Genomic DNA, 9,101 nt, shown 5'->3' with positions numbered 1-9,101 from the left:
TAAAACTAATAAAATAAAATATTATATATATGATAATAGAACCACTATATGAGAAAACCTTTAAGAATACATGAGTTCTATCTCTTTAGATCTATCTAACAACCGGTCTACTTCACCCTCACCTCTTGCTAGCACGACTAAAAAGAACGTCTCCCTGAGCTCACATCATTTAGGTAATCATCACAAAAGAGAAAACAACACATAGACATACAACACAAAAGCAAAGGTAAGCTAGTGGTAAAACAATTTATCATAATAAAACAACATTACAACATGTTTTACACTTCACACAATATAATTGTTCATCTTAAACACGCAACAGACTTAGATTTGACCGTTCAAATATACAATGAATGTCGACCTATAACATGTTCTACCCTTTGAATGGTGGAACAACTGACAACCATTAAAACTACCACAAAGAGTTAGTCCTTTAACATGCCCTTTACAAGATGGAGAAAGGCCCCCAAGCTAGGACCATAATGGATTATGCACTTGTGTGGTGGAACATCTAACAACCATCAAAGCTACCACACAAGGTTAGTCTATACCGCTGTTAACCAACGTTTTTGATTCCCGGCAACTGCGCCAAAAACTTGTTAGATGATATATTACAATCAGCAAGTGTACTGAATCGTTTCAAGTAAAAGTGGTAAGACCAAGTATCGTTTTTCGAAGAGACTCATAATACTAAAGAATTGTGCGATTAACAACTCATCTAGACTCAAGAACATAACATCAATTTACAAACAAGTGTAGAAAGATAAATTTACACATAATTACATGGTTGGACTTTGGTATTGAAGACACATAAATATGACATAGAGTAGAAATCATATGAAATGACATTGTTAAGTTTAGATTTCACCACTTTCATTCTTGTGCATAAAAAGTTTCATCTCCTCTCTATTAATTACTAATGTCAACCATCGAAATTACTCTATCCCTAATTCCTTAGATGAAGAGCCTAAATCCTCTATTAACAATCAACTCCATGATCAATTAATAAGAAAACTCGCATTAAGAACAAAGATCTTAAGACAACCAGTGTAGTAAGTTCCCTACTAGATTTCTTACGTTCCCATACCCCATGAATCCCAAAAATCAAGCCATAAATGTTCTCATTACAAGCAAGCATTAAAGATTGGAAACAAGAAACTAGAAATTAACAGAGCAGGCATATATATATATATATATATATATATATATATATATATATATATATATATTCAAATTGTTCAACAAATACTCAAGAATCTAGTAATTACATCAATTCTTAACAAGATGAATTTGGTTCTCCATTTTTATGGAGAACCTCAAGCTTACAAACATGGATGGAAGAAGAAGGAGACCCAAAGGAAGAGGAGAAGGTGTTCCCACAAGCTCCTCATGCGCTCCATGAGCTCCTCTGAGTGAAATCGCACCTCCAAAGAACCAAAGACCATTTCCTCTTCGCGTTATGACTTTAAATAGACCAGATATGCCACATCAGCACCGATAGTGCTAAGCGCCAACTTTTTGGAGTATTGGGCGCTCAGCGTTAAGGTTCCAGCGCTTTAGGCACAACTTTCACATTCTGCCACCGCTCAGCGCTGGTTTTAGGCGTTCATCCCTGTGGGCGCTGTGCCTTGTAGGTGTTTAGCCCTGAGTTTTAGCGCTCAACCCTAAGCAGTTTTGACAACATTCTCAAATTCAAGTTCTTGTGCAATTCCAAAGGTTCCAAACATGGGTATTTGCTTTAAATTGATCTCTTTCAATCCTTATTCATTTGCAAAATAAACACACAAAGACAACTAAACTAATCTTTTGAACAATAAAACACAATTTTTACATCTTTCCATGAGACTTATTACACAAATACATGAAAAAAAGATTAAAATAAGTGTGAATAACCACCAAACTTGAACTTTTTCATGTCCTCATGAAAAGTAAAAGATAACTTAGCCTAACGAACAATTCAACTGCAATGGTCTAGCAACTCAAGCACAATTTTTATTCAAATAAACAAAATCAATCATGCTTGCTCAACTTAGAAATCACATTCAAGAGATAATATGGTCTTAACAAGCTAACTTCAACCATGGTGCTCACAATTCAAAAGCGCAAGATAGATGTGAATGATAGATCAACAAAAATGACAATATGTTTTCATTGACTGCATGGAATCAATCCTCACCAAGGAAAGTGTTTCACTCAAGCACACTGGTGTATATGGATGTGTGTCTTACTCTTTACTATCACAATGTTACACAAATCAACTTTGCCTTTCATTTCAACAATATTAAACACATTCACAAGCAATTTATTATCACAAGGACCTTTTTAGGCTTGTATTGTGGCTAGGCTAGGAAGAAAAATTGGTTTTTTTTTTCGACAACAAAGCACCTTGAGCTAAGAGACCAAATTATTTAATTTCATCAAATAACATATTTCTCTCTTTTGCTTTAACATTGAATAAACCACTTCCCCAACTTATTTCCCAACTTCTATTCATTGAATTTAGTCTTGTCTTTCTGCTTCTTCTCTCTTTTTTTTCTTTCTTTTTGATTCATGTTGTCATTTTTCTCAATTCTCCCTTATGATAATAACTTTGCCAAACTTAAATCATTCTCCTCATCGTAACAAATATGTTCATCTCAACTCAAGGTAAGGAGGTTAAAGATTTTTCAATAAGGCTTAAGGTTTCAGGAATGAGAAAGTTTTCTTTTTAAGGTTCAAAGGTTATGCATTGGCTTTTAGGTTTAAAAAAATGTAGAAGAGGTTGAAGAACAAGATGGCCTTGATCATATGAAACAAGAAAGCAAACCGTTCAAATAGAGAAACTTAGGAAAAATCAACTGTGATTCCAATGTAATAACATTCAACAATAAACTCTAAGGCACAACATCTCACAAGTTTATTCAGGGTTCCAAAATTTGATAAACGTCCTACCAAGTATTTTGATCACATTTAAAACCAAGCATCTATGTAAATAGATACAAGCAACCACAATTTTTGTTCAACAAGCTCAACCACATCATCTCAATAAGGTTTTCAAAACAGTTCACATGAATAAAGAGCAAACACAAGAGATTTGTATTCAATTCAAGCACAACATAAGATTCGCTCAAATCACCAAACCAATTGCACAAGAACTATAACTAGGCAAGTCATAAAGAAATCCAAAACCATAAAAACTGAAAGCAAATAAAGCTTGAAATTAAAACTGAAAAACTGGTCTAGGTAGACTCTTTGCAGCTCCAGTAGTGTAGAACACTAGCTTTACTTTTCATTTCTAACATCTTCCTCCTCCTTGTGGCTTATACTTTTCAACTGCTCCACCTCCCCTATCAGTAGAGGCCTAAAATCACACAAAAAATGTAACAAGGCACATATGCAAAACATAGTTACTAATGCAAATGACACAAAAATAACACAAACACAAGTAGAAAGGGTAAGAAAACTAGGTTGCCTCCCAAAAGCGCTTGTTTAACGTCATTAACTTGACGAATTACTCAATTATGTGCAAATTTTGTTGTTGGTGTGCTCCTCTCACCAACGCTTATTAAATAACTTTCTAGCCACCAAATCAACTCTCCTAACTTAAAATTCTTCATCTTAGCCCTTCCACTACCTTGACATCTTCAAACTCAATCCTCTTGATCAACTTTGGCTTGCTAGGCTTGAGTTCTTTGTCTCTCATCAAAGGGTGGTGGTGATTGGGCTTTCTCTTTTGCTTCTCCCTTTCTTCTTCTTCATTCACTTAGCACTTGAAGCATCTTCAAGGAAGGGAGAATTTGGGGCTAATTGTTGTGCTCAAGCTTATTATCCCTTTTTGGCATCATGATTCCTTCAATCTCAGACCAAACATGGAGAATTTGAGGTTGCAGTCCTCTATGTATGAAATTGCCCTACATCAACCTGGTGACAACTAAACTAGAGACACAAATTAGCCCAAGCAAAACAAAAAGTTCTATTTACAACAAAAGAGTTAGTTTTATATACAAGATCAAGTCTAAACAAGTTAGAAATCTCTCAAAAGTCTAGTATTGACACGAGTCTCCGACAACGGCGCCAAAAACTTGTTAACCAACATTTTTGATCCCCGGCAACGACACCAAAAAACTTGTTGAACGATACGTTACAATCGACAAGTGTACCGAATCGTTTCAAGTAATATAAAATGGTAAGACCAAGTATCGTTTTTCTTAGAAACTCGTAATACTAAAGAATTGTGCAATTAACAACTCATCTAGACTCAAGAACATAACATCAATTTACAAACAATTGCAAAAAAATAAATTTACACATAATTACATGGTTGGACTTTGGTATTGAAGGCACATAGATATGGCATAGACTAGAAATGATATGAAATTACATTGTTAAGTTTAGATTTCACCACTTTCATTCTTGTGCATAAAAAGTTTCATTTCCTCTCTATTAATTACTAATGTCAACCATCGAAATTACTCTATCCCTAATTCCTTAGATGAAGAGCATAAATCCTCTATTAACAATCAACTCCATGATCAATTAATAAGAAAACTCACATTAAGAACAAAGATCTTAAAACAACCAGTGTAGTAAGTTCCCTACTAGATTTCTTACATCCACTAGGCCCCTTGTTCCAGATCTGGATCACAAGATACGTTCTCATACCCCATGAATCCCAAAAATCAAGCCATAAATTTTATCATTATAGGCAAGCATTAAAGATTGGAAACAAGAAACTAGAAATTAACAGAGCAGGCATATATATATTCAAATTGTTCAACAAATACACAAGAATCCAGTAATTACATCAATTCTTAACAAGATGAATTTGGTTCTCCATTTTTATGGAGAACCTCGTGCTTACAAACATGGATGGAAGAAGAATGAGACCCAAAGGAAGAGGATGAGGTGTTCCCACAAGCTCCTCACTTCCTCCATGAGCTCCTCTGAGTGAAACCGCGCCTCCAAAGAATAAAAGACTTTTTCCTCTTCGCGTTTTGACTTTAAATAGACCAGATCGGTCACACCAGCATCGACAGCGCTCAACGTCATCTTTTTGGACTTTTGGGCACTCAACGTTAAGGTTCAAGCGCTCTAGGAAACACTTTCGCATTTTGCCACCGCTCAACACTGGTTTTGGGTGCTCAGCCCCGAGTTTTAGCGCTCAGCCCTAAGCAGTTTTGACAACATTCTCAAATTCAAGTTATTGTGCAATTCCAAAGGTGTCGAACATGGGTATTTTCTTTAAATTGATTTTTTCCAATCCTTATTCATCCGCAAAATAAACACGCAAAGACAATTAAACTAATATATGAAGAATAAAACACAAAATTTACATCTTTCCGTGAGACTTATTACACAAACACATGAAAAAAAGATTAAAATAAGTGTGAATATAAGGTAAATATCACACTTATCAACCGCGTCTTAGGTCATACTGGAAGCACCTAGACTAAGACCTCCTACTACTCTCACCACATGACTCATCACTCTCTACTTGAGTATGGATGGTCATTAGAGTGTTAGGATAACTCATCAGAACTGAGCTTCTTACATTCGTTACAACAACACATGAAACCATCAATAGGAATTTCCTCCCTAGAATCCCTTTTCAATCATACCTCAATTACATACACAATCGTATATCATACATAATCAAACACATAATCATAGACATAAACTTATTGCATTTAAACATAAATTCTACACATTTCCATAGATCATACAACAAACCAATATGTCTTTTAAAACCATACACATAGGTAAAAGGATTCAAAAAAAACTTAAGAAACCATACCCACTCGCCCAACTAATAGATTTTGTTCGCCCAGCTAGAGCCAAGACAACAAGCTCCCTATGCTAAGTGAGTTGGCTCGCCCAACTAGTCAATTCTACTCACCAGCCAGACTGCATAACTCTATAACACTAAAACTACAAAATTATAGCACTTCTAGACCACTCATTACCTCTTCTAACCACTTTTACCAATTTTTAACACTCTCATATTGGGTTGTAAACTCTTTTAAACTCAAACAAAAGTGTATAAGATATCTTAAACTAATAATCAACTGCTTATAACAAGACATCAACTTAAAAACCTCTAAATTCTCAACTTAGAGAACAAATTTGCATTCTACCTATTCTAGCTCATTTTTAAGTAACATAAGAACTTTAACAAGTAAGAAATGACTTATTAACACACAAAAAAACCTTCTGTTTGGACACTGAACCATTGATTCAAAATCTCACTAGTCCAAACCTCCATAAATACTCTTAAAACCAACTAAATCATCTTTAAAAGGCTACTACCTCTGTTATAAAACAGATTCCAACCACTTCACAACTCTAACAACTCTCAATTTACATTTAAACAAGTTCTAAGAATTCATCTCCTCTTTCTAGTCCTTACCTCAAGAACTTACGCACCAAAGATGAAAAATTGACCAATAATAATTACAACTCAACCCAATTTAATTCCTTTATACATGCAACCAAATTAAACACCACCAAAACACCTCAACAACACAATTTGTCATACCATTAGAGTTTCATACAGAATCATTCAACATCAACACATGATCAATTTTACTTAATCAACAATTCACATTATTAGCATTCTAATAATAAACATACAATATCTACAACTACACATCCTAATCAATATCAATTCATGCTTTATAAAAATTTACCAAGAAGAAGATCTAGCTTCCCTTACCTTACACCGAACAACGAAACTCTAAAAACACTGACCCTTTGCTTAGAGTTTAAGAAACTCCAGAAACACCTACAAAACACTGAATTTAAAACGGAATAGGTCCTTAGGACCTTAGATTTCAAGAGAATTAAGAAGAGAAACAATAAGACAATTGCGATGAAGAATCGCTTCGCATGATTTCAAATTAGGAACGAAAGAGAAAAATGAGTCGAAACTTACTTGCTTCATACTAGAAATTGATCGGATAGATGTAGATATTACTCAATTGTGATCTCATAGGAACTTCTTGATTGTCAAACAGATGATTAAGATTCAAGAACTCTAAGAGAGAAGACAAAGAACTCTAGAAAAGCGATCTCTAGAGATGGTACATTTTAAAATAATGAAACTCTTTTATAACAAAATTATTAATAATAAAACCATTTAATATTAAAATAATTGAGTCTCACTATTTTTAGACTACCACCACTTCTAAAATACCATTTTCTGGGATTTTACATTTTCCCCAACAAGAAAAATTTTCGTCTTCGAAAATTCACTAATCAAATAGGAATAAAGACTTGCTCTCCTCATGTGACAACCACTTAACTAGACCAAGGTACTATTCTCAACTCCCTAACTGACTAAAAACTTTGCCTCTATGTTTAAATGATCTAGCATTCAATAGTGTAGATTGGTCTAGCCACTAATCTCAACACAACCTGTCAATCTCTTAGCCTCAACTTTTAGGATCATTCTTTCGCTTGACCAACCAATATTCATCTGATAAACCTAACTCACCTCCCATATATATTCCACTAAATGTTGTAAATTCCTTCTAACACTTTAGCTATTCTTGACTTTGGATCAATACTGTTGATATCAATTCACCTTCCCTGGCTTCCTCTATGAAGCATCATACAACTGACTTAATCACTTACAACTTCTAGTTTACTAGCAATTGTGGACACTTTTTATCACCTTCAAACATAGCCATTCTGATGACATCTTCACCTTCCTTGATTGATCTTCACCCTTCAGGAACATAGTTTGTAATTATGCTACTCCATTACCAAAGTATAACTCTTATCCGCTGTAGCCACAAAACCAAGTTTGACCACTCTCTCTTCACTTCTTTAACTCATCAACCTGAACCATATGCATTTCTTGACCCACTAACCTGTAATCATGCAAGGATATGCATTTTTCACAATCTTGAAATCACTAGCTTGATCAATACCTAATCATCTTATGATACATCTCAAACTAGGATTGTCCAAACTACCCTTTCTCAACCATTTTTAGAAACTGATTAGTTATAGTGTTTCCACTATACTAATGAAATCTCTTTACAACTTCACATTAGACCTCAATCTTCATACTCTTCAATCAACTCTTACTCAATCCTTATCAAACCAAGAACTTAAATCTTCTTTTGTTTTAACTATTTTTTAACACTTCCTTACCTCAAGATTGACACTACAGTTTGAAACTATAGAGTCACTTTGTCTTCTATGTCTTTTACCCATTTCCTCTATACATAACCTCACTTCTGACTTTTGAAGATCACCAAGCACTCTCAACTCATTCTCAGATAAAAACACCACTACTGTTTTAAAGAAGCTCATCTTCACAAACCACTAACACGTGATCTTGAAAGCTCTTCACGCATATCTTGTATTGATAAGAACATGCCCACTATCATCTATTGCGCTACTCTGATTCTCATACTTCCTTATTCATCATCCTACTGAAAAGAACTCTCTCTTCATGTCAACTGTAACCCGAAAATAATCACCCTTGAAGAACGTTATTCAAAACTTCTATGATCTTGCAACACCCTGAGAACTCCTCTATTCCACGATAATTTTCTCATTTCATCTCCTCAACATTATTTCTACTCCTTGAAAACATACTCCCAAAAGCCAATTCGGTCTACCAAAACTCATACTAAACTGTTTTCACTAATTCTATGCTTCTCTCGTAAAATATATCAAACTTGTAGTTTCTCCCGATAAAATATATATCATTTATAACATCAACAAGTAATTTTGAATCTTAAGTTTACTTTAAAAATATTATTATGTAAATCGACAAATGTCTATCAACTATAAGTCCTTTAATAAAATTTACTTATAAATATTACAATTTGATTTTTTTTTCCTTCCTCCCATCCTTTATTCCTCATCTTCTTTCTCCTTTTTTTTCTTCTATTTTTTTATTAACTTAACAAAAAGACAACCAAACATGTTCTATTTTTTTATTAACTTAACAAAAAGACAACCAAACATGTTATAAGAAAATGTTTAAAAAATTTTCAATTTTGAGTTCTTCTTCTTTGAAGTTATCAAGTAAAAAAAAATGAGAGTTTAGTATAAGCCAACTAAATATAAGAAATAACAAGTTATAAGACAGAGAAATGTGCAAAAGA

The sequence above is a fragment of the Vigna umbellata genome, chromosome 3 (assembly GCF_029865625.1).
Source record: "Vigna umbellata cultivar VRB3 chromosome 3, Vumbellata_1.0, whole genome shotgun sequence".
NCBI classification, from domain to species: Eukaryota; Viridiplantae; Streptophyta; class Magnoliopsida; order Fabales; family Fabaceae; genus Vigna; species Vigna umbellata.
Note: the sequence above shows the minus strand (reverse complement) of the source record.